The sequence below is a fragment of the Urocampus carinirostris genome, chromosome 3 (assembly GCF_059441175.1).
Source record: "Urocampus carinirostris isolate Australia breed hairy pipefish chromosome 3, RoL_Ucar_1.0, whole genome shotgun sequence".
Taxonomy (NCBI): domain Eukaryota; kingdom Metazoa; phylum Chordata; class Actinopteri; order Syngnathiformes; family Syngnathidae; genus Urocampus; species Urocampus carinirostris.
The window spans coordinates 60410705-60436538 of NC_142351.1; the positions used below are offsets into that span (position 1 = coordinate 60410705).

The following is a 25834-nucleotide window of genomic DNA, read 5'->3' on the forward strand; positions in this document are numbered from 1 at the left end:
ATTTGCATGTATTTTTTCCTTCTACAGTGAACGTCCAAGCTACTTAATTTTTTAACTTTTTTATAATAAACTTCATTCATGTCGAGCAACTCAGTATCTCATAACAAAATGTTAATTAACATTATATATAATATAACGAAACACATGTACAATACCACATGTTAAACTACATAAATAAACACGTTTGAAAAAAAAATGGTGTAAGATTATTTTGTATTTTGTAAGGGAAAATACGACAGTTTGTAAGGGCATGGAGCCCTGGAGGTTGACAGGTATGGCAGTTACCCGGTAAACACTGCGAACAACACACCACCACAGATGACGGGCAAAAAGTGCTAGGTGAGTGAATTGAATGATGACAGTCCTCCTTTCAACGCTTTTCTTTTATTTTCCTGGCATTTTCGGCTCTGCCCAGAACCCTTTATGTCCTCTATTGTACCTGACTCATAACATTTGCGGTGTTCTGTGTTAATTTTACCGCTACTGAAAACAAGAGTGGTGGTGGGCTAAATCAACTTAAAATGTGGGAAGGGGGAATTCCCCGACATGGTAAAACCTCAATTGTTGCGCTGAATTAGGTCAAATAGCTGACTAGACTCACTAGAGAATAAATGTATGAGTAAGGTTGGATAATGCAATTGGCAGATACAAGTTAAAAAATTTCTCATCCAGCCAGCCCAAACTCGACCTTTGGGAATCTCACCTCACTCCAGCATTGAACACTTCTGACCTCTTATTTAATGTTTGCATGAAGCTTACACTATTGCAAGGTAAATAGACTAATAATCAATATATGGCAGAAAAGAAATGCCAGTTGAGTGATTTATATTGCTGGGCAAAATTGTCAAATTGATATAAATATGAAATAAATATAAGCAAAGAGCAGGTGCTTTTAGTCATCTTGCTTACTTTGTACATGAAATATGTGACTCAGATGGGTACTACGATGATTAGTGTATAAAATATGTGACTATTGTTATTAATATAATTATTGATATACGACCTATGTAATATGCATATCCCTGAGATTTTGTTATATTTAGACACAAAAGAGGTGCTATCTGTAAAATGTAATCATTAGGGAAGATGAAGGGGTAGGGAAAATAGGCGTCTGCTTTTTACTACCCCTTTTTGAACATGTTATGTTAAGATTATTTTTGTTGTTAAGTCATTGTTTTGTCCCGTTTTTACTTTATAGTGTACGAAATAAAGTTTTCATTCATTCATTCATGACTCACAAACACACTGTGCCATTGTCCCTGAAATAATGTAGCAGGGAAAAATAGCATTCCAATTATTGTAATACAAGCACAACCTCAGTGGGTTCCAAATCTAACTTCGTGTTTTAATGACCAGGGCTGTCCGTGAAATCTAAAAAAGAGACAACAAAAGTACACAGCGCCATCTGCTGATTACCATCAACCTAAAATAGAGACAGAGAGAGAGGGAGAGAGAGAGGGGGGATTCGTGGTGAAGCAAGGGGGGATTCGTGGTGAAGCTCGAAGGGAAACAGAAAGATAGCGAGAGAATTAGAATACTGTAGTACATATTGCCATGGAAAACGTACTGCACAATGTTTACAAAGACATTAGACGTGACACTCAGGATAACTATGGAATAAAATACAGAGAATGACGGAAAAAAGAATGTTAGGATGAACAGGCAAATATTTATGAGGTGATATATAGATAGATAGATAGATAGATAGATAGATAGATAGATAGATAGATAGATAGATAGATAGATAGATAGATAGATAGATAGATAGATAGATAGATAGATAGATAGATAGATAGATAGATAGATAGATAGATAGATAGATAGATAGATAGATAGATAGATAGATAGATAGATAGATAGATAGATAGATAGATAGATAGATAGATAAAGAGAGAGAGAGAGAGAGGGAGAGAGAGAGAGAGAGAGAGAGAGAGAGAGAGAGAGAGAGAGAGAGAGAGAGCGAATTGAAGAAAAAAAAGTTAGAAAAAGAAAGAAATGGAGATAGAAAGGGATGGATGATGATGAGAAAGAATATCAGGTAGAGAAAGAGAGATGGAAAAAGTGAGATGGGGGTGGGAGAGAGACAAATAGATGGAGATGTGAGGGTGAGAGAGAGAAAGGGAGAGAGAGAAAGGGAGAGAGAGAGAGGGAGAGAGAGGGAGAGAGAGAGGGAGAGACAGAGGGAGAGAGAGAGGGAGAGAGAGGAAGATCGATGGAGAGAGAGTGAGTGAGAAAGATTGGGGTGGAGGGAGAGTGAGATAGACGGAGAGAGATACATAAGTTAGATATAAAACAGAGAGAGAAAGAGATAGGTGGGGTGATGGAGATATGAGAGAGAGGGAGAACGTTGTAGAAATCGGGGGTGTTATAGAGAAACAGAGAAAGTTGAAGACGAAGAAAGAAAAAGACAGAGAGAGGGAAAGAGACTTACGTAAAATACTGCGTAAAAGGATCGCATATGATATCCAATCTTCACTTTTTTCTTTCTTTTTTCGTAGCTGTGGTGGGCAACACGGCAGATCAGTAGTTAGCATGTGGGTGCCACAGTGCAGAGGTCCAGGGTTAACTTCCATCTACTGATCTCACCATGCGGAGTTTTCATGTTCCCCCCGGTCCTGCATGTCACCTCTGTTCTTCCTCATTCCAAATACAAACATGCATGTCAGATGAATTGACAGGTTTGTAGTATTCCTAGGAGTGCGAGTGGATTGTAGCTCTCCGTGTGCCCTGTGATAGGCTGGACCAGTTCAGGATGTCTCCCGCAGATGGCTGTGGTGGGCTCCGCTCCAGCATCCCGCAACCCTAGTGAGGACAAGTAATGGAGTAAATAATAAGATGGGATTGCTGGCGATTCTCCGTTGTAGCACAGCACTTGCGACGCTCAAAGATATCCACCAGATGGCGCACGTGCACTTGTTTCCAATAAACACAACTTCAGAGGGGAACATTAATTATGTTTCACCTTTATTTTTTTTTAACTCTATACTGAAAACATGCCAGATTAGTCAAACATTTTTTAACATATGAACAGATCTTGGAGTGTTTATATAAGTGTTTTAAGTGGGGGCGTCAACAGAGGTTGCGATAATAAATGTCGAGATGTTCCAGCAGGGGTCCTGTGAGGACAGGCTGGAGAAGCGTGCAGGCGGGCGCGGTAGGGGTGGGTGGGGTGTAAAATGGGTAGGGGGTAAGACCCCTCCCCGCACCTCCCTCGACTGTTGACCGCCCGCTTTCAGTCTCTTTCTCTCTGTGTCTCTCGCTCACTCTCTCTCTCTCTCCATCACTGCGAGTGCACTGTTAGTGTCCCGCGTCCTCACTACCAGCTTGCCGTCCACGCTCATCCGTGCGTGTCTTCGCCGTGTCGTGGATTCCCTCCCATGTGGATACAAACGAACCTCGAGCAAGTCCTCTCCATGACTGTGCTTCTCTAACCGGAGCATCAGATCCAGCGTTTCCGTTCCGAGCAGGTACCGTTCCGAGATTCCTGACGCGATTTGTGTGGTACAACTTGACGGAACCCGCGTGGTGCGTTCGCGAGGCGAATTTTAAACGCGATGATTTCCACGCGCGTGGTGTCATATTTTTAATGCAGCCTTCATCTGTTACTGACTGAATAAGCCATCAAGTGTTACTAACTGCAGGCGAGTGAGTGAGTGAGTGAGTGAGTGAGTGAGTGAGTGAGTGAGTGAGTGAGTGAGTGAGTGAGTGAGTGAGTGAGTGAGTGAGTGAGTGAGTGAGTGAGTGAGTGAGTGTGAGAGATAAGATCGGGCTTAAAAAATCAGTCGGACCCAGCCTGAGCCCAACCAATTAACTTAATTTGCAGGACCGAGCCCGAAGCAAACCCAAAATTTCATATTTATTTGAAAGGTGGTAATGACGTGATTTATGATAATAAATGAAAAAAATCTAAGTTAAACAAGACTGTCTACATATTTAAATAATTTATGTTTCTGTGTCTGCACAGATGACATTATGTGCCAAATTTCCATTATCGATGGATATTTTTTAAGAGTTGACCCGAGCATTCTATTGTCATCCTTCATTTTGATGTGTTGGAAAATCGGGCCATAAACCCTAGCAGCAGTACGTCCTTGAATCTAGTGCAGCACTTTCAGAGAGAGGAAGAGGCCGAGAGACAAAGAAGAACAATGACAGGTAGATAGTAGACAATGACAAGAAGGAGTTCTTCAAAATTGCCATTGCATGAGTTTAGTGCATGTTGCAATGAGGCGACTTCTGTTTATTTTCGGACCACTGTCAGTCGTGGCCAAAACTATTCTTTATATTTGAGTTTAGATTCCATATATCGTTTTAGGATATATTTTTATAAACATATATTTATTCATTGAAAAGTCATTGTGGGAGAAGGCAGGCCCGACCGCAACGTAATAATGGACATTTGAGGCCTGACCCGGGCTAAAATTTGTGCCAAGTCGGGCTCTGACTTAGGCTCAGACCCGTGCTAAGACTTGAGCTTTGGGTTAAGATCTTACCTCTGGCGAGTGTACCTGTCAACCTCAGCCAGTTGTTCCCCTTATCAATTATTGTAATTCCCTTTATTAAGTGATAATAGACCTTACAAACACAACGCGTCACCTACTTCCTCACAGTAAGACAGACTACTGTAACTTCCAGACAATGAGCCGCATATGTCTTCATACCTGTCAACCTCCACGGCTCCATGCCCTTACAAGCTGTCGTACTTTCCCTTACAAAATACAAAATAATCTTACACCATATTTTTTTCCAAACGTGTTTATTTATGTAGTTTAACATGTTATATTGTACATATGTTTCGTTACATCATATATATTGTTAATTAACATGTTGTTGTGAGATCCTGAGTTGCTCGACATGAGGTTTATTATAAAAAAAAGTTCAAAAATTAAGTAGCTTGGACGTTCACTGTAGAAGGCAAAAATACATGCAAATAGAATTAAGTAGAATTTTCTTATTAAAATTATGAATTCATTTTCTGCATTAAATTATTGTTGGTAATATACTGATTAAAGGGATATCCACAAACCTGTCTTTTTTCATTTTATCCTTTTATACTTCCTTGTTTTCTTCACTCCTTTATACAACATAATAATTCGTAATATAATGCATCAAAGCGAGTGAGCCGTTTGATTGCCGGCTCTCTTTAATGAGTTGAGCCGAAAAAGCCGGTTCTCTAAAAAGAGACGGACTTCCTTTAAATAAACAACTACCACATGAAATCCGATGTTTTTTAAGACTTTGTTCACGTGTGATCGGAATGATGCATGATGGGAAATCCCCAGGCGGCAGATGCATGCGCACAGTAGGATCAAACCTCTCGCTTCGTTTGCAACGAAAAAAAACGATACCGAGATAGAGGCTACAGCGGCGAACTCGTTTGACTTGATTGATTTGCCGTTTCGTGATAGTCGGTGTATGGTACCAATAATTTACAAATTTGCGTTTTTCCCATACAGATTTTCTTGTACGTCGTACACGTCTTAAAATGCATAATAACGTACTTTGTACGGCAAAAACGTACAGGTTGACAGGTATGTGTCTTTAAGCCACACGTGCCCATGTTGACACATGAGATATCTACAGAGGCAGGCGGTTCTCAGTAAGATTTTTCAAAGTTTTAAAAACAAACTTAAACGTGGAAAAGGGACGGAGATACAGCAACACAAGTACCCCAACACGGCAAAAGAACAACATCAACCGAAGTAACAGAACAGGCCTGGAACAAACTTCTTCTATGATATTGATTGGCGGTTGCGACTTGCGTCTTCCTTGACAACAAGCGTCTCACTCTTCCCTCTTCCTGTCTGCTTGAGTGCCCGTGCCAGCTAGAGGAAAAATGCATACATTAGCTCTATCTCTGTATAAAATTATGTGTGACAAACCTTGCGGTTTATAGTCCGGAAATTACGGTTAACAGAATAAACACAAACATAATTTGCATTGTTTCACATAACATTAAAAGTCTCTGGCGGCCCGCCAGGGTCTAATTTGTCCAGAAGTTTTTCAAACATGTATTATCAAAAATTATAATTCTATCTATCGACCTTGGTCATATCCCTCAAGAGGGGTGACCGACAAGACAAACACATACAATAACAAAGAAAATAAAAAGAGAATAAAATAGCAAAAACACACACAAACATTTTTGGACCATGCCCAACCCAAATGCCCAAACACCCAAACAAGTTATGTACCTCGACACCCAAGTTGGTCATGCTTTCGTCCGTCCAGATGAAACGGGACACAAGAAAGTGGCCATGTCACTCGGGACTCTTTGTTCAACAGCAGGGCCCGACAGCTTTCACTGGTTTACCCCTGCCGCATCATACAGGTGCCCTGCACATCTCTTAGAACGCGCCAAAACATCCCACTATCCTACTATCCTTTTACAACTCCAAAAAAAATACAATAACAATTTAAAATGTATAGATAAATGCAGAGTTAATCAAAATAACTCAAAATAAGATATGTTATTTACAAAAAGATTGAAAACGGAAATTTGTCATCATAGATCTCGCTCCTTGATATTCCTCTAAACATGCAACAAATTGATGCGATTGAGTTCGAAAAGTACAATATTTTCGTCCAGGGCGGCATGCCACAGAACCCCCTAAATTGTTCACCAAACAGGGTCTTACAAAAATCTGGGAAACAGTGAACACTGTTATACGGCATACAGAATTTGAAATGAAAAATCGTATAGAATACGGGGAAAATTCATAAGATGACCAATATGTGAGCGAGTGAGTGACACAGTGAGTGAGTGACACAAGAGGCGCGTTGTGTTCGGACAATTGGACGCCAGGGTGATGAAAACAGTTGGGAACACGACGATCTTTGTGCTGGCTTGCGTGGGCAAAGCGCGCTGCTGAGGCAGCGACTTGTGTGACAGCCCCTATTATTCACAAAGATGCCCAATTGCATTAGTGCTGCATCTGGATGCAGCCAAACTGCCTTGAGTACAAGAGTGACGCCACTGACAAGCAAAAGTCCTTTTGGGGGGTTAGGAGGATATAACCTTTCAAATGTTTTGCTTTCTGTTCTCTGGTTGACAGTGGGAAAAATATGTGATGGTCATTGCTGTGAAAATAGTAAAAGTTCAAATTTTGTATTGGGATTGTACAAAGCAGGCACATGGAACTCATCTTAGTTCATACGTTGAAATAACCCACAATTTGTTCTTGAGTGAAATAGATATTTGCTACAAGCCCAAATAATTATTGGTAAAAAGCTATGAAGCTTATAAAAACGGTCAAATTATCCTTTCACAGCCTTTAAAGTTTTTCTTTTTCCATAAAATTGATGGATATTGTAAAATTAGAAAATGAATGAATGAACAAATGAGTAAATGAACAAACAAACGAATGAATAAATGAACAAAACGGGGGTTCAGTGTCTTACCCAAGGACACTTCGACATGTAACACGAAGGAGCCGGGATTCGAACTGTGATCTCTTGATCCTAAGACGGGCGCTCTACCTCCTGAGCCACTGCCGCCAGAATGATTAAGGAATGCCCTTTGTTGTCAGACAGGTATAACTGAATTGGAGGTGTTCTCCTTTCAGGGCAAGTAAAACAAATTACAAGGTAAAAATGTGCATAATGATACATAAAACATATAAACACAATATATGAACAATATATGATAAATATGTTTATATTTGCTGTGGTACTTGAACAGAACATTATGCTAATGGGGCTGTAGTTAGGAGTTCAGGGTGATAAAGGCTTTCGGGAAGAAGCTGTTCCTAAACTAATAAGCAAACCCGAGTTTCTGTAAAAACAAACAAACCAAAAAATCTGTTCTTAAGGTTGCATAGTACTTTGTAAGTAATAGTAATGAATAGATAATAAATAATAAAATAAATTCTCCACTAAAACAATATAAAGATCATAAAAATACTAATGTTGTGCTCGTGCCCTTCATTTTTTTAAATATTCGGTTCCTAGAAGAAGAAAATGCGACACCTCTGAAGTAAACAATGAAAAACCATTATTTTAACAGTTTCATTCTCCAAGTTTTTAGAAGGCTTTCTCAGAAAATTTGAAAATTGTGATAAAGTTCCTTATTTTCTGTAATGCAATTATGCAACAAAAAATGTCATATTATTTTTGATTAGTTGAATGGCCTGCCTGCTGTTATTATTTCTCATGCTATTCTAGTATCTTGACGGGATATTTAAGTATTCCATTATCGGCAATAGTAAATCAATGAAGTACTTATAATATTTAAGTTAATTTGCAATAAATATATTCCAATTGCATTACAGAAAATAAGAAACTTGAGCACAATATTCTATTTTTTGAGATATTCCTATTTAAACAGAGTTAAAAACCGTCTAGTATTGACAAAACTAGCAAATAATATTCTAAATTTGGAAGTTAGTGTCAATACAAGTTTTCACTTCCACTCATACACAACCGAAAGATCAAATTGGATCAGTTCACTTCAACAGTTAACAATGGAATATTCAATAGATTTTTGTGCATGACCAAAATATGATACTTTTATAAAAAAAAATCCAATCCGCCTGGGAGCATACAAATGAAAGGATAGACTAATCTGAGAAAGGCACGGTCATCTCCTTTCATTTCCATTAAGAAATAATTGGATGTCCTCATAAACGTGGGCATCTTACAGCTTTAGGACAATTCTATTTGGGATGTCACTTGTCGAAGATGAATCCGCCCAACATGATGAAATATTCCAAAGATGCACAAGTCATCTTTTGACTGACGCTCGCACAGACAAAAAAAGGTTTGCCAGCAAAAAATTGAAGTATGTTTCCACCGTATTTACTTCACAACCCCACAACGTTGGATTAGTGACTGACATGGATTTATTTTTGGGCTTCGACCGAAAAGCATCCAAAAAAAGTTGAGTTATCAAGGTGGGCAGCACGGCAGCGCAGTGGTTAACGCGTGTGCGGCACAGTTCTGAGATCATGAGATCGAACCTCCTGTGTGGAGTTTGCATGTTCTCCCCATGCTTGCGTGGGTTTCCTCCGGGCACTCCGGTTTCCTCCCACATTCCAAAAACATGCATGTCAGGTTAATTGGCCGATCCAAAGTGTCCGTAGATGTGAATGAGCGAGCGTATAGTCTGTCCCTGTGTGCCCTGTGACTGGCTGGCAACCAGTTCAAAGTGTCCCCTGCCTACTGCCCGAAGATAGCTATTAACCCTACTGAGGATAAGCGGTGCAGATAATGGATGGATGGATGGATGGAGTTATCAAGGTAGGCCTATACAGCTACTGTAAGATGTAATGCTCAACTGCTGTGGGAACTCCTTTGTCCCGCAGACAATCTAAAAGTTTTGGCCAAGAGGCTAATCTTGGAAACAGATCCATTTTTTCATCTGGGAATAAATATACTGTACCTGCAGACATTTACATGATATAGCTCTTTTGAACTAGATAAGTCTCATCAAATTGTCTTTGAAACAATAACAATTAAAGCAAAAGAATATTAAATATCCCTGTTTTAAGTACTTCATATTCACTTTGTATTTAGTTTTCAAGCGGTACAGTAGGTGTAGTTTTTTGAAAGTATTTTTTAGTATTTCTGTATTCGGATTTTAGTTGAAGTTCGTTTTTTTTAGTATTACTCTAGTTTATGTTTTGCACTATTTCTGCAGTAGTTTTTTTTGGTCGTTTTTCCATAGTAGTAAATGCTTACTTAGTATTTCGGTAGTATTTTTGTTGTATTACTATGGTAGATTTTTTTGTTGCATTTCTGTAGTATTTTTGTCGTATTACAGTACTTGAATGATTTTGGTGTTTTTGTAGAAATACTCTATAATTATTTGTTCGTATTTTTGTACAACTTCTGTTGTAATTTGTAGGATTTCCATAGTAGAATTGCTGATGTACATCCGTAGTATTTCTGCAGTAAAGTATTACTGTAGTTATATTGTTGTAGTTTTTTTTTTCTTGTTTCCATAGTAGAATTTTTGTAGTATTGCTTGAGTTGTATTTTGCAGTATTTCTATTGTAATACTTCTGTAGTAGTATTTCTGTAGTAATATTTTTCTGGTCGTGTTTTGTATTATAGTATATCTATTGTTGTAGTATATCTGCAGACGTATTTTTGCTGTATTTCCAAAGCAGTATTTTAGAATTATTTTGGTAATTTTTTTGGGCATAATTACCACAGTATTTATTTTGTCATATTTCTTTAGTATTTTTGTAATATTACTTGGCTGTGTTTTTGTAGTAATTCTGCGGTAATATTATGTAGTATTTCGACACTATTTTTTTCTTCTTCTGATGAAAGCAAAGTAATATCTAAGGTCCTTGTTTTTAAGCACTATATTTGATATTTAGTTTTGTAGTGCTTCTGTAGTATTTCTGTAAAAGTCTGTTTTTGTTGTAGACACACGAATGTGACAATGGGGACAAAGTTGGCACCCAAAAAGTGAACCGCTCTCTGAGGCCCCTTAGTGGTCACGGGGCCCTAAGCAGCAGCTTAGTTCGCTTATGCCTCAGGCTCTGCATATAGTCTAGTGCAGTGTTTTTCAACCAGTCTGCCGGGGCACACTAGTGCGCCGTGACACCTTGTCTAATGTGCTACAGGAAATTGCCCAATGTTATTAGTATTTTATTAGTATTTTTAAAAAACATAGCTTTCTGCCATTGATCGCCCTGCTGTAACATTCATCCATACCGTTAGGTGGCAGCATTTACTTCCTATCTTTATATAAAGCAATTATCTGCTCATGAGAAAGAACAGGTACATATATTGATCACTTATTTTGTTTTTAATGAAGCTGTTTAACATTTTCCAACAGAAAATAATGAAATAAATGGAATAAAGTAAGAATCATAATTTAAATATTATCTTGATATTTTACAAAAAAGGGACTGAAAGAGTAAGAGCGTAGTGAAACATGTTTTGCTCCACCAGAAAATCATTTTTGCTCATTTTCAGTTTATTATTTTTCTAGAAAAACATCATAAAAATATAGTAAAACTTGAAAACATATGAAGCATATACTGTAATACAATCCCAAATCACATCAAAATTATTAACCAGAATGAACAACTTGGTTTACCTCCTTACCCACGGTAACCACAAATGATGATAAAAATGTTAATGTAAAATGTACAGTACTTTATTTACACAGCCCTTTACAACAGTCCTTTCAGTGTACCAAAGTGCTTATACCTATTCTTTACACTGTAGTTTTGTTAACAACAACATGATTTAGATATTCTATATAACACGCTACAGTGGGCACTTGCACGTCACACTGGGTATTTGTATATTGTATTCTTTTTGCTTTATTATTGTAATGTTCTCAGCTCAGGGATGCTGCTGGAAATTTGAATTTCCCTTCAGGGATGAATAAAGTATCTATCTATCTATCTATCTATCTATCTATCTATCTATCTATCTATCTATCTATCTATCTATCTATCTATCTATCTATCTATCTATCTATCTATCTATCTATCTATCTATCTATCTATCTATCTATCTATCTATCTATCTATCTATCTATCTATCTATCTATCTATCTATCTATCTATCTATCTATCTATCCATCTATCTATCCATCTATCTATCTATCTATCTATCTATCTATCTATCTATCTATCTATCTATCTATCTATCTATCTATCTATCTATCTATCTATCTATCTATCTATCTATCTATCTATCTATCCATCCATCCATCCATCCATCCATCTATCTATCTATCTATCTATCTATCTATCTATCTATCTATCTATCTATCTATCTATCTATCTATCTATCTATCTATCTATCTATCTATCTATCTATCTATCTATCTATCTATCTATCTATCTATCTATCTATCTATCTATCTATCTATCTATGAAACTGGCACTGGCAATTCATCTTTAAACATCCTCTACGGACGGTGTGCCTCAAATTTCTTTCATGAAAATAAGTGTGCCTTGTGTCAAAAAAGGTTGAAAAACACTGGTCTAGTGAACTTAAATGAACCTTGTTAAGAAACATTTGTCTAATGTATCTCTTTGGACCAACCGAAAACCTAACAAATAAATTCTAATGTGACCAGATAAATAAAACAAATTTTTTCTTATGGCTCTGTCCGTAATCTTGAATATTCATCGGACAGAAAAGACATAAAAATGAAAGAGGAAACTTCAGTAGAATATAATGTCTTTAATATTTTAGCAAAAGTGGGTTAAAGGAAAAGAATAATGCAATATTCTATTATTCACCAAACTCCAGTAAAATAGGGTGCAGAGGAAGAAAAGTGCAGTAAAACAAACACAACAATTAATAGTGTATGATACAATAATGAATAAAAATCATGGCGAGGGCTGAAGAAGAAGGGCTTTTTGGTGGCCAGAGTTGGCCCACAGGCCTTGACTTTGACATGTGTCTTCTAAGCTATCTTACCAAATGACAAATATGATTTGAAGTACATTGTTATTCAAGTCAAGTCAAGTCAAATTTATTTATATAGCCCTTAATCACAAAAATGTCTCAAAGGACTGCACAGATTACAGTTACAAAATTACACAACTACGTGATCTCAAACCAGCATTTGATTTGATTTATTCAAGGTCACATATTTCCTTGCTTTGAGTTTCCAGTGCTGCATATTTTCTTTGTCATTCATTGTGTTTTACATGCATTCGTAATACACGAGTGATTTCAACTGCGAGCAGTGGCAGTTATCATTTTTAGAGCTACGTAAAATGGTGTTAATTTTTTATTAACCACTAACGGTCGGGCTCGGCCTTGAAGATCTATAGCGCTCCAGGCTGGTGCTGTAGCGAAAATATATTGCATCGCTAATATTTGACTTAAGAGGAATGATTTCTTTGATCGATGAAATCGTTGTATTTGGAGTCTGTAAAACGGAATCGATAAACAGCTAGAAGTGGAACCTATGATTGATGCTGAAAATGGCCGTTCTCACCGCCTGGAGACGCTCATGAATCTTGCACGTGTCCCGCCTGCCTGCAGCGAATGCACGCGAAAAAAAGCGCCAAAAAGTAGGACACAACTAAACAATCGGGCATCGCTTTGAGCGAGTAGACTGGGAGTGTTTGATGGCCTAAATATTTTACAGGAATTATTCTCTTAAAGACCTCGACGTTACGTCTTCCAGTTTACATATGGCGACAAATGAGAACAAGATGCTTTTCTCAAAGATGAGCAAACATAACGAAATCGTGATGTCGTTGTGGCGAAACTCTCCAGGGCTACGCAGCTCTCCGGGGATGGGCGGCTGCCCCTCCGTGCAAATGCAATTCCGTAATGCGCTCTGAGAGAGGCAGATCCAATAAGAAGTGGAAGAGCATCTTCAATAATGGAAACCCACCTGCATCCGCCCCACTGAGCGAGTCTTCATAAATAAAATAAGCCAGACTCGTCACGTGAAGTTCCCGTATCTGCTAGCTGATGAGAAACTTGTCATTTTTTCCCCAAACAAAACCACTCTTATGCCGGTACACATTTCCGCCATCCTTATACACGTAGGCTTCTTTTACTGGAAAATTTGTATTCAAAATTACTCAGTGCTGTGAGGAATGAATTACCTGACTTTGCGTTATTTGCTTTAACTGGGGAGCAGAAACTTGAGATAAGAGCACCAGCTAGGAACAGAACGTAATTTCATTCAAATCATTTTTTTATTCCCCAAAAAGTTTCAAGTTTACTCAAAACAGATTATAAAAAAACTCACAAGTCATCATTGGCACATACAATTATAATGAATACATTTATAAATATAGTTTGTTTAGATGTATTCAGTGTTATCATTTGACTTTACAGTTTTTGTAATTTCCTTTTTCAAATCGCTAAAATAACAAAACATATTATGAATATTATTAATTCATTCAGCATTTCACGTATTACTGTGCTGAGTATCTGCAGATGCAGAGTGATGTATGCAATTCTCCTGCCTCAGGGCAGAGGGTGGAAGTGAGACCAAGGACTCTGATTTGGCACACACATCAGCACCAAACCAATGAATTAGTAAGAGTATTAGTAAGCTAACAGCAAGTCAAGTGATTCAATAATGTTTTTCTTGATGCAAGAACTTTTTTCTGAATGGAGAATTACCTATCATTTGATACTTTGCATAGACTTACCTTATACGTGAGGGTAAGCCAATAACAGGTTTTGAGGAAATTAAGAAAACTGTGAGAAGGGGCTGCACATTAAGTACTCCCCCCGCCCAGAATGACCAGTCTGCAATAGATGTTGCAGCAGCATCATCAACATAAAATATTGGTCATTCATAATCTACAGAAAAGAAATGTGTTTGAAGCCTAGATTCAAACAGTTCCACTGAGGTTGCCCAGGTCTGAGCTTCCCACAGCACCGGCTCTTGAACCTGCAGTCTTCTTCTTGACTCTTGGAATCACTAGTAGACCAGCATTTTCAGAGCGAAGGCTCCGAGCAGGATCTTAGGGGGAAATTGAATCAAAAAAATATGTCTGCAGGTTTTATCTCGAAGATTGTCTCAACATTTGGTGAACAGTGTCGGAATTATATCAGTTTTGTTCAGGTTCTGAATTGAGGTTCCTCTCATTTGTTGTTTTTGAACTATCAAATTATTTGTACCTCTATTGGACTTTGGTATAGTTGATGGGATACTATTCTGAAATCATATTTTGTGCTCAGATTCCGACAAAAACCTCATAAGTCGACACTCTCTCTCTGTGAAGAGACAATTTTTTTTATATGTTCATCTAGGGAAGCAAGTGAAGGCAACGTCAGTGCAGGCCTGGCAAAGCAGCAGCGGGGATCGTATTTCGCATCTGCTAATATCATTGACACGTTCCAGACATCCGGCTTCGATTGACTGCAATTGATGTGCAACCACGCCTTCAAAAGATTGATTTAGGATCATTGTGGCATTCTGTTATTTTGTTCTCTAGAAAATGGAAACCATTTTTATTAATGCAGTGCAACGGATATAATTAATAAACTTACACCTCATTATCAGTTTGATAATTTACTACTTACGCTTTGGATAGAAAATCCTTCAAATTCTCAGCTTTTCAAATGTAAATCTTAACTTTATTTCAAAGGGACATTGGTGGAAGTTTTCCACTTCTGGTTTTAGCCAAGCACATGTTGTTGTTTTTTAACATTCCGGGGATGGATTGTGTCTCGCATGTATAAATAGAGTGCACTATAACATCTCCTAATTTCTAATGTCAAAAGGATGGCATGTATGTTACTTCACCGTTTTCCCGATCCTATTGCCAATGAGAGACTGTACCTGTAAATGGTCAGCATTTATATAGCGCTTTTCAAGTCATTGAAGATCTCCCAAAGTGCCTTACAATGCGTTTCACACTAACCCATTCATACACACAATCATACAACAGAAATAAAATTCATATTTTTCCTCCTAACAGTGCCCTTTTCAAATTTTTTTCTCAAAACCAATGCGGCCTGCTACTCTAATTGTTTGCCCACCCATATTTTCGCAACTGGTGGGTCAGGACACAAAAGTGGCTGCCGGAATCTCCTAAACAGTTAATGACAATTATCCTTGCCCTGTTCAGTCAATCGGTGTGTTTGAGAGGGACCGCATCTCATTTTATTGTTATTCTGTTGGTTTTATTTCTTCTGCCCATAGTAATGGGTCCCAAGAAATTTACTTACCATAATCCAGTGGTTCTCAAATAGTGAGGCAGGCCCCCCTGGTGTATTAAGAGTGTGTATTATGTAGCTCCTTCTCTTGGTAAAATATGTAATTCGTTAAAAGATTAAATAATGAACAAAAAGACGTGAACTCTATAAGTGTACATTTTTATAAAATACTTGAAGGACAGGAAATGTGTCTTTTTTGACATAACATGAGCCTCTTAGAGTGAGCCGACATGATTGTCAGCCATTTTGACTGTCACGGGTACCTGAAAAAAAAAGTCTCAAAAGGCTTGGCAAAAAAAATAGATGAAAAACAGTTTGGTCCCTTTGAGTCTACGTAGTTTGGATTCAAGCTTTTCAATTGCACCAAACAATACAGCAACGTTTAGTGGTGAAAAAATACACCAGGTGCCTTTAAGTTTGTTTCTCTTTAATGTTAAAATACTGTTATATCTCATCTCATCTCATCTCATTAGCTGCACCACACTTTATGTGTGCACCTAACTTCATGTGTAAATCTCTCTCATAATAAGAAGATAAACGTCCATGTTTTTTTTAACTTGCAAAGAAGACAGAGAGAGAAGCCTTCAGTTAAGAAAGTCCAACATTTTATACACACCCTTCTTTTTATTAAATCTCATAGGTTACAAAAGTAGATCCACCCTAGAGGGTGTGGAGAGTCAATAAATGGCAATGATATGATAACAAAATAAGGGCAGATTTGTAAAAATACAAAATAATTGCCCCATTAACTTCATTTTTAATGGAAATATTAAAACCTTTCAAATAAAGCTGGAATTCGGCAGTTAGAACAATTCACCACATGTATTTATGTATTTATTTACCTAAAAGAGAACCCAAAATTCGGGTGTGCGTCGAACGCAAAAATCCAAATCCTAACCACTGGATAACCAGTGATATAGATAACATACAAAAAGGCATCAGGTTTTAGCTCATTATCACATTATTTTTTGTGACTTTACCAGAGACAAATGTTAGAGAATGGAGAACACAGAAAGTGCTTCTGAAAGATATAAATAAATGCAAAAAAACACGATGAGGGAAACAACATTTTGGGGTTTCTGATGATGAATGTAACTCTGAAGAACATTAAACAAGTTGTAAATTATATGTTGGTATTCTGTTCATAGTGAACCTTGTTAATGGATGATTTAAATCATGGTTGTAATTCAACAGTGTTTGTAACTTACAATGCTTAGAATAGAATTAAAGATCATTTATTTTTAATGCACAACAAAGTTAACATTTGTCTCTGGTACTGTGAATAAAAATAGTGTGATGATGAATTAAATCTAATGCATTTTATATATGTTACGATATCACTGTCTATCTATATCAGTGGTTAAGATTTGGTGCTCTCACATTGTAACTAACTGCAAAGTTTGAGCTTATTAAAAATAAAGTGAAGCAAAATTTTGTATTGATTTATAATCTTATATTACGGGTAAATACATTTTTCTCTTTTCAATAATGCGAAAGGTTGTTTTTTTTCAGCTAAATGTTCACAGCAGTGTGTCGATATCTACGTGTCTGAAGCTCTTTTCCCGTCTGTGCGAGGTGTCATTGGAATTCGAAAGGACTTAATAAAGCTCTTAGGAGCTTTGTCACGGCACAAATGAATTTCCTCTGCCGTGTCAGTGCCAAATCTCGTGCGGCAATGAACCTGCCTCGGAGCAATGAACCTGCGCATGTTACAATCTAATAACGCAGCGCTGTCGGGGCCTCGATCCTCATCTTCCTCATTCGATCCGTGAAAACAGATCCAGGCTTCTTATCTCTGTTGCGGCATGAAATGTGTGTAGCTGTTACGCGGAACCAGGCCACATGAGCTCTGAGGTAAGATCCGGCCTAAAATAATCCAGCCCGACCCGACCCAGGCCCGCGCATATCAAAGACCAACCTTGGCCGAGCTTAGCAAATTAACTTGATCTGCAGGGCCAAGCTCGATGTTGTTTTTGAGGAATTGGGAGGAGGAGAGATGACTCGGGATTACGAATTGAAGCCTGTAATGAAATCTAAGTTAAACTAGACTTTTTAAAAACTATTGCTGCAACTAACGCTTATGATAAAAATTGGTTGCTTATTTTTTAAAATACATATTATTAATGTCTGCGATTGGCTGGCAACCAGTTCAGGGTGTCCCCTGCCCACTGCCCGATGATTGCTGGGATGGGCTCCAGCACCCCCGCGACCCTACTGAGGATAAGCGGTGCAGCTAATGAGATGAGATATTATTAATGTCTTCTTCATCTATCTTCTTCATTCAAGTATTGAATTTTTGGACGGATAGAAGAATAGTGCAGAAAATGACAGAATATTCTAAAATAAAAACAAAGAAACCCAAGTGTTTGTCGAATAACTCAACAATAAACAAAAATACTTACAGTTGTATGTCATACACGTGCAAATATGTAAGATGCTCTTTTCCTACAACCTTGTCCAAAGATTATATTATATTGAGACTTATCATGGTTGCTTGGTTGTTTGGATCCCTTAACCACTAGGGTCAGAGTTCCTGTGGTGTGTGTTGGGCAAGGACAGCCTGTTGACGTCCATTCCTCTCCAGGTCAAGACTTATCATACAAGTCAAACATGAAGAAGAACAATACATTTTATTTTAGGTGTAGGAACATCTTATATCTTTGACAGATTACTTTATTTTTTTTGACAGGAATATGTTAAGGGTTCAGATAACAGCCTTAAACCACAGCCACAATACATCCTTAAGAATCTAGCATGGCACTTTAAGAGAGAGAAAAGCTGAGAGACAAAGAAAAACAATGATGGGTGGATAATACACAGAAAAGAGTTTTCACAGGAGTTCTTTTTGAAATAGTTTATCTTTTTTCAATAAATAGCTGTTGTTTTTTTCTAGTTCAGTACCCCAAGGCTGTATTTGCCAAAGACTCTACAGGAGCCGAGACTGCGACGGATTTTGTGACGGCCCTTGTTGAGCAATGAAGGCCCTCTTTCTTTGGAAAGGCATCGTGACCCAACCGCTGTTCTATAGTCCGACCCTGGTGGCCCTCGGCGCCGGGGGGGCATTTTCGCCATGAAAAGATGAGACTGTTTTAAGAGTTACTGTTTTGACCTAGCGGCCTGCGTGACACGACTTGTCTTCATTTTTTTCCCCCTCGTGAGATTCAAGATGCGATTTCCTTCTGTGGTGGAGATGCTTTCATTGAGTTTGAACTGTCATTTGAATGAAACAAGCTAAAATATAATGTATTCTTTTATATTTTAATCCACATATTTTCGAAAAAAAAGTAAATGCTATTTATGTTTAGTGGAATAATACATCTTAGACTCTGGTGCATTACTACCCCCAATGCCTGCAATATGCCCTTGATGTTGCCAAATCAAAATCTGAACAAACAGCTTTGTTAAAGAGTGTTTTTTATCTGTCAGGGCCTTCAGTAGTTATGGTGAAGGCCTCCGGTCAGATATCTGACCCTGGTAACAAATGTGATTGTTTATGCATAAATATGACAGCACTCAATTGGAAGCAGTATGGTCAGAGGGAAAGCTGACTAACAATTTGTAATGATCTGATAAGTATTCAAGGACAAATATAATTACATCACATGATTCAGACATTTAGTAGGCCAACAGAGACGGCTTTGCAGACCCTGACAGCCCAAAACTGAAAGCACGTGTTTTTTATCTTTTTTTTCTCTCTTAATATTCTGGAGACAGAATGTAGTTCGCGCGTAAAAATAGAGTCAGCGATAACATTTTTGGGCACTCACGGAACCCCATAAAAATTGTTCGATATGAATAGCGGAAAATCTGAACAATGGGAAAACATTTGTCATTCAGATAGTATTAAATCTAATAATTGATTCTAAAAATAGCTAGTGACTGGTGATGATGGAACTTTTGCCGATTAATCGATGACTCGCTTCCATGAAAGCGTCCCGCTCAGATAGTCTTCTTTCAAGCCAGATTTTTATCACCCCCTTTCAGCTGCCGAGTGCTTGAAATATTTAGCGGGGGTCGCACTATTTTGGGGTTTGCGCTCCGTTTGTTTTGGATCTTACGTAAGGGCGAAGTGCACGCCGCCGCCGCCGAAGTCCGGCTGATATGCCGACAACCCGCCATGCCATAAACATGATCATTATGCGCCTGTACAGAAAGGAGCGTCCCCCAACCTGTGATTTATGACCCCGTCATAGAAAGCACTTCCAGCGCCTCTTTGGCCTCAGTTTATTCAATTGGCATTTTGATACGGCGCTGCAGGATGGAGCGGGGACGTCTCAGGTTACCGTGTCGATTGTCGCATCGATCCGAGCGTCTCTTGCCGCTGTATCGTTTGTCCATCTAGAGCAGTGGTTCTCAAATAGTCTGACTTCAGCACCACCCATTCCAGTTTAATGACAAAAAAAATCCACTTCTCAAATGTATTTAATAAAAGAATGGCGCAGTTTGAAGCAAAAATAGTAAAACCTATTTAGCTTTAAAAATTAATAAATGAAATCACCCGCAAAACCAAAACATATGAGCCTACATCGCGTACAAGCAATCCTCCTTTAGAATAGCCACACATTAAAATAGATTTGTACCCAAAATAATTGTGAAATGTGTACATAAATATTGATACTTTTTTGAGTATGTAGATAATAATGCTAGTTATTCTGGTAAAAACCTAAAATTATAACATCTATCCATCCATCCATTATCTGCACCGCTTATCCTCAATAGGGTTGCGGGAGCGCTGGAGCCCATCCAAGCCTAAGAATGTTTAAACCAGTTATGGCAGTGCTCTTCAAATATTTTCTGTCAAGATACCCCTCGGAAGAAGAAATGCTCTCCCGCCCCATCAAGGGGTCTGTCTCTTCATCTTGGTTAATTATTTTTTCATGGGGTCACCTCAGGGTCCGCTCCACTTCCTGTCAATGCTTATACTCTGTGATATATGCACGGCGTGGAGGTTAATTGTAACCAAATCACTGGATATGAGAGCATTACTGCTTCCTAGTGTAGTGGGGGTGCAAACGCACATGATTCTTTGGAAATTTTAATAAAAGGTCCAAGGGCAAACGTTCCCTGGCCCCCCAGGGGGGCCTGCCTCACTATTTGAGAACCACTGGATTATGGTAAGTAAATTTCTTGGGACCCATTACTATGGGCAGAAGAAATAAAACCAACAGAATAACAAGGATAATTGTCATTAACTGTTTAGGAGATTCCGGCAGCCACTTTTGTGTCCTGACCCACCAGTTGCGAAAATATGGGTGGGCAAACAATTAGAGTAGCAGGCCGCATTGGTTTTGAGAAAAAAATTTGAAAAGGGCACTGTTAGGAGGAAAAATATGAATTTTATTTCTGTTGTATGATTGTGTGTATGAATGGGTTAGTGTGAAACGCATTGTAAGGCACTTTGGGAGCTCTTCAATGACTTGAAAAGCGCTATATAAATGCTGACCATTTACAGGTACAGTCTCTCATTGGCAATAGGATCGGGAAAACGGTGAAGTAACATACATGCCATCCTTTTGACATTAGAAATTAGGAGATGTTATAGTGCACTCTATTTATACATGCGAGACACAATCCATCCCCGGAATGTTAAAAAACAACAACATGTGCTTGGCTAAAACCAGAAGTGGAAAACTTCCACCAAAACGGAAATCTAATCGGTTTATTCCGACAAAAAGGTTTAGTCTCGCTCTTTGTTTCCTCTGTTTTTTCAATTGTTCATCAAAGCTGTTGATTTTAAATGTATTATAACCTTTTGATGATGATGAGTGGAAAAACATACATATGTAAATCAATCAATCTATTAATCACTAATCAAAATTAAGCAGACGTAGACTAAAATACTAGTCTCAAATCAATATTTTTTGTTGTTGTTTAAATTTGAAAAAAAAAACAAAAAAAAACAGCCTTTGTTTTTAAATCAGTCGCGATTTACAAGGAAAGAAAAGATGTGGTCAAATGGTTGTGCCAGTGAGTATGATGTGGGCCAATTCCTCATATAGTCGCTTGTGTGTAAAAATATTTTTGGAGTACCCTTAGCAGCAAGATGCAAGACAATCATGTCAGTGTGTAAAGTTGACTGTTTTTGGATGTGTATTTGTCAGACTTCCATGCTATGAAATTAACCTGCTTTTATATTTAGGAATATAAAAACCATCATCACACACATACACATTGTCACATTTCAAAAATCAGTCTAATTCTATTTTCTTTGTAAATACGTTTCTCAATTTGATTTCATTTTCTTGCCGAGTCGCGCTTATGTGTGACGTCATTTCCTGTTTATGTGTCAAGAAAATAAACCATGCCTACTGACCGATTGGGGGGAGTACGGCCGGGGATTCTGGGAAGATGGCTGCTCGGTCGTCCTCGTTCCATTCGCGAGGGAGGTTAAAACCTAAATGAGTGTTTTCATCTGGGTAATTCTGCCAACAGAGAGTTTATATCTCCTATATCTCTCACACAGTGCCATCAGTGTAATCTCCATGTTATGTAAAATAAATAAAAAAACAGTATAAATTCTCTGACCTACAAGTATTTGTTAAAAATGCACACTCATATGAAAATTCATGTATTTTTGCTTAATTTTTTGTTATAAATTGAGTTTATTTTACCACTAGAACACACTAAATAATACACAATGTGTTACGTTTTAATGGTGGAATGATGTAGAGGGAAGCAGTAACTGATGTGGTGTTGCTCAGAACAAGGATGCTATTTATCATCAAAACCAGGAACAGAGTTACAAACAAGTACAAACAAAATCCAACCTGACAATTACCAAAACCAGAAAAAAAAACAGAAATAGAGATGCAAGGAGCAAAGTAAGAAACTACCAAGGGGTCTATAAACGAAAAAAAAATGTCTAAACAAAACCAACCAAAACAGAAACAAAGACCGAAATGAAAAAAGCAAGGAACAAGCACACAAACAAAGAAGTAGGCACCAAACTACTCAGAAAATGTCCAAACAAGAAACCAGGGCGTGCTGGTGAATGCAGGGAACAAAGTGACAAATAAACAAATTTTTAAAATAAACCTCCAAAAATGTCCAAACCAGGAACAAGAAACAACAACCAAATCTGATGTAGCAATGACAGTGGACATGAAATAACCTGACCACGTGCACTGTCCAAAATGTCATTATAAAGGGTCAGGACAATTAAGGACTTCCTTCCTCCTGTCTCAAATTCGGACCGGTGTTCAGCCGTGCAGAAGAGAAAGAAGGAAGGGATAAAAGTCATCTGGAGTGAGGAGAAAAGTCATTTCCCACAAACATTGCGACCTCCATCAAGCTAAAGCCACGGCCACGGGATAAAAGCCCCACTTTATATCTTGCCAAAGATTATTCTCCGCCAAGCCATCGAAAGGATGGAATGGAAGCCTTCGAATGTCACATCAAGGGAAGGCTAAATGGCCAGAACATTCTAATTCTGGACTTCCATCCAAAAGCAGCTTTTGAGACCTCTATATTGGGAAATCTCATTTCGTACATGAAAATGGTGCTGTGATTAGAAAATGATATCTGTCATGTTGATGTTTTCTTCTTGCAAGCAAGCTAAAAGCAAGATCATGGTTGGCAGAAACTCACATGGTCAACTATACAGAATAGAAATAAAAATGCTTTCAATTTTGTAAGATTTATTTTTTTAATCCATGGAGATAGATAATTCACTATAAAGAACGGATGATCTGTGAGTGTTTTTTCAAACTAAACTAATTAACTCAATATAAATTATTATAGTTTAGTTATTTTAATCCACAGCGATAATGAATTTGACCTAAAAGACTTAGATCCTGTTATAGGCATTTCGGAATAAACCCAAAAACTCCCTATAAAGTATATAAATAGATTTTTTTTCTTTTTAGATTAGCTTTAATCCATAGAGATATAAAATTGGACATTTAATCAAAAGGACAGATACTCTGTGATTGGCATCCTGAAAGAAACTCATATGGCCCACTATAAAGTATAGAATCAAGGATCTTTTACAGTTTTAGATGATTTTCCCCCCAATTTATATGATAGAGAATATACTACTTAATTTAAAGGAAATATATGCAGTGATTGCCATGCCAGAACAAACTCATTTTGACCACAATGAACTAAAGAAACCTAGATTTTTACAATGTAATGTGCATTTTCATTCCATGAAGACAGGGCATTTAACTTAATGGACACATATCCTGTGACAGATATCAAGATAAACTCATATGACCCATTATGAAGCATTGAAACAAAGAGGTTTAACCTTTTGCAAGAGGTTTTTTTTTTCTCAGTCTGAGAGATAGAGAAGGGAAAAATATCTTAATAGACACATATTCCGGGATTGGAACAAATTCTTATGGCCAACTAAAAAGTATAAATGATAAACACAATTCTGTAAGATTTTCTCTCTAATCCAAAGAGATAAAGAAATGTAAGTTTAACTTAAAGGAAAACAAACCTCTGATTGGCATCCTGGGACAAACTCATATGATACACCATACAAAATAGAAATTTAGAGAAAGATTTATTTTTAAAATGTAGGGTTTATTCTTTTAATCTGTAGAGGTAGAAAACTGAACATTTAACTTCAAGTACACATATCCTGTCATTGCAAGACCCTTTCAAAATAAACTGTTGTGATCAAATGATTATCGCTTCCTTTTGGCAAAATGGGGGATGGATTTTTTACAAATAAAAAACTGATTAAAAATTAATTTGGTGGAGAATATTCTAACCTGGAAGTAAAACTCTCAGTTGCTGAAAACCACGCTTTTCTCGCATTTTGCACTGCATGGCAATTAAGGCCAAAAATATTGTCAGAACTTCCAGATATTTAAAGAAGAAGCTCTAGGGATATTTTTTTCAGAGGATTGACGTCAGAGTACTTCTTTAAAGTTCTTCAAACTGGGTTCGGCTAAAAAGTGTATCAAAATATTGCAAGCACATCAGGGAAAACAAACTCACAGTTGCGCGTCTTATGCAGGGGTTGGCAACCCAAAATGTTAAAAGAGCCATCCATCTATCCATCCATTATCTGCACCGCTTATCCTCAGTAGGGACGCGAGGGGTGCTGGAGCCCATCCCAGCTATCTTCGGGCAGTGGGCAGGGGACACCCTGAACTGGTTGCCAGCCAGTCGCAGGGCACACAGGGACAGACAATTTGCTCGCTCATTCACACCTAGGGACAATTCTAACTGGCCAATCAACCTGACATGCATGTTTTTGGAATGTGGGAGGAAACCAGAGTGCCTGGAGGAAACCCACGCAAGCGCGGGGAGAACATGAAAACTCCACACAGGAGGTTCGATCTCATGACCTCAGAACTGTGCCGCACACACGCTAACCACTTCTCCGCCGTGCTGCCCTTAAAAGGGCCATATTGGACCAAAAAAAGAACAAAAAACAAATTTGTGTGGAGCAGCAAAAAAAAAAATGTCTCATATTAGTGTGTATCTATATTACATATATTAGCTTGCAAACAAAATTACTAAGTTTAATGCAACGCATCTTTTGAAAAATGATGCACCATGTCACTACTCTATTGTCTGATACCTCCTCAAATTTAACATCATCACAATATTAATGAATTACAGTATGTTTATTTTCTTAGATAAAATAATTAAAATTCAATAAAAAAAATCCTATTGTTTAAACAACAAAATTGAACAGTGTCCCACTTCATCTGGCCAATAAAAAGAGTGTGATAAAATGTAGCATGTATTCATAAAAATAAAACAGCAGATTTTTGATAAGGTTGATTAAATTAAATAACATTAATGCAGTTTAAATTTGATTTCTGTGCAAATGTCAAACAAGTCAGTGCATGGGTAAAACACAGTAAAAATATCTCTTTCTCTTTTGATACAAAAAGCAGAATTTCAATAATTAATAAAATTCCTTTTAAACTATAATGCATTGAATTTATATATTGTTCTCTAGTTCTGCCATACTTAACATATTGTGCAGAAGTCTGGGGCAATAATTACAAAAGTTCACTACAGCCCCTTTTCATCCTCCAAAACATGCAATTAGAACCATACACAGGGTAGAATATCGAGATCATCCTAATATTTTATTCCTGCAGTCCAAATTATTAAAATTAGATGATTGAGGAAAAAATTTTCACTGCACAACTGCTATTTAAGGTCACCAAAAACATAGTGCCAAAAAACATCCATAAATCATTCATTCGAAAAGAAGGAAATTATAACTTAAGGGGCTGTAGTAAATTCA

The 25834-nt window shown here is 37.6% G+C and overlaps 1 protein-coding gene across 2 annotated transcripts in view; it reads left to right on the forward strand.

The window, feature by feature from the left end:
- The first annotated feature begins 3191 nt into the window (after positions 1-3191).
- The window catches only part of pcbp4 (poly(rC) binding protein 4), a 93486-nt gene continuing 70843 nt past the window's right edge, over positions 3192-25834 (forward strand). For both annotated transcript variants that reach the window (XM_088332777.1, XM_088332778.1), the window contains exon 1: positions 3192-3467. The gene's annotated coding sequence lies outside the window, so the exon portion shown is untranslated. The remainder of the gene's footprint in view (positions 3468-25834) is intronic.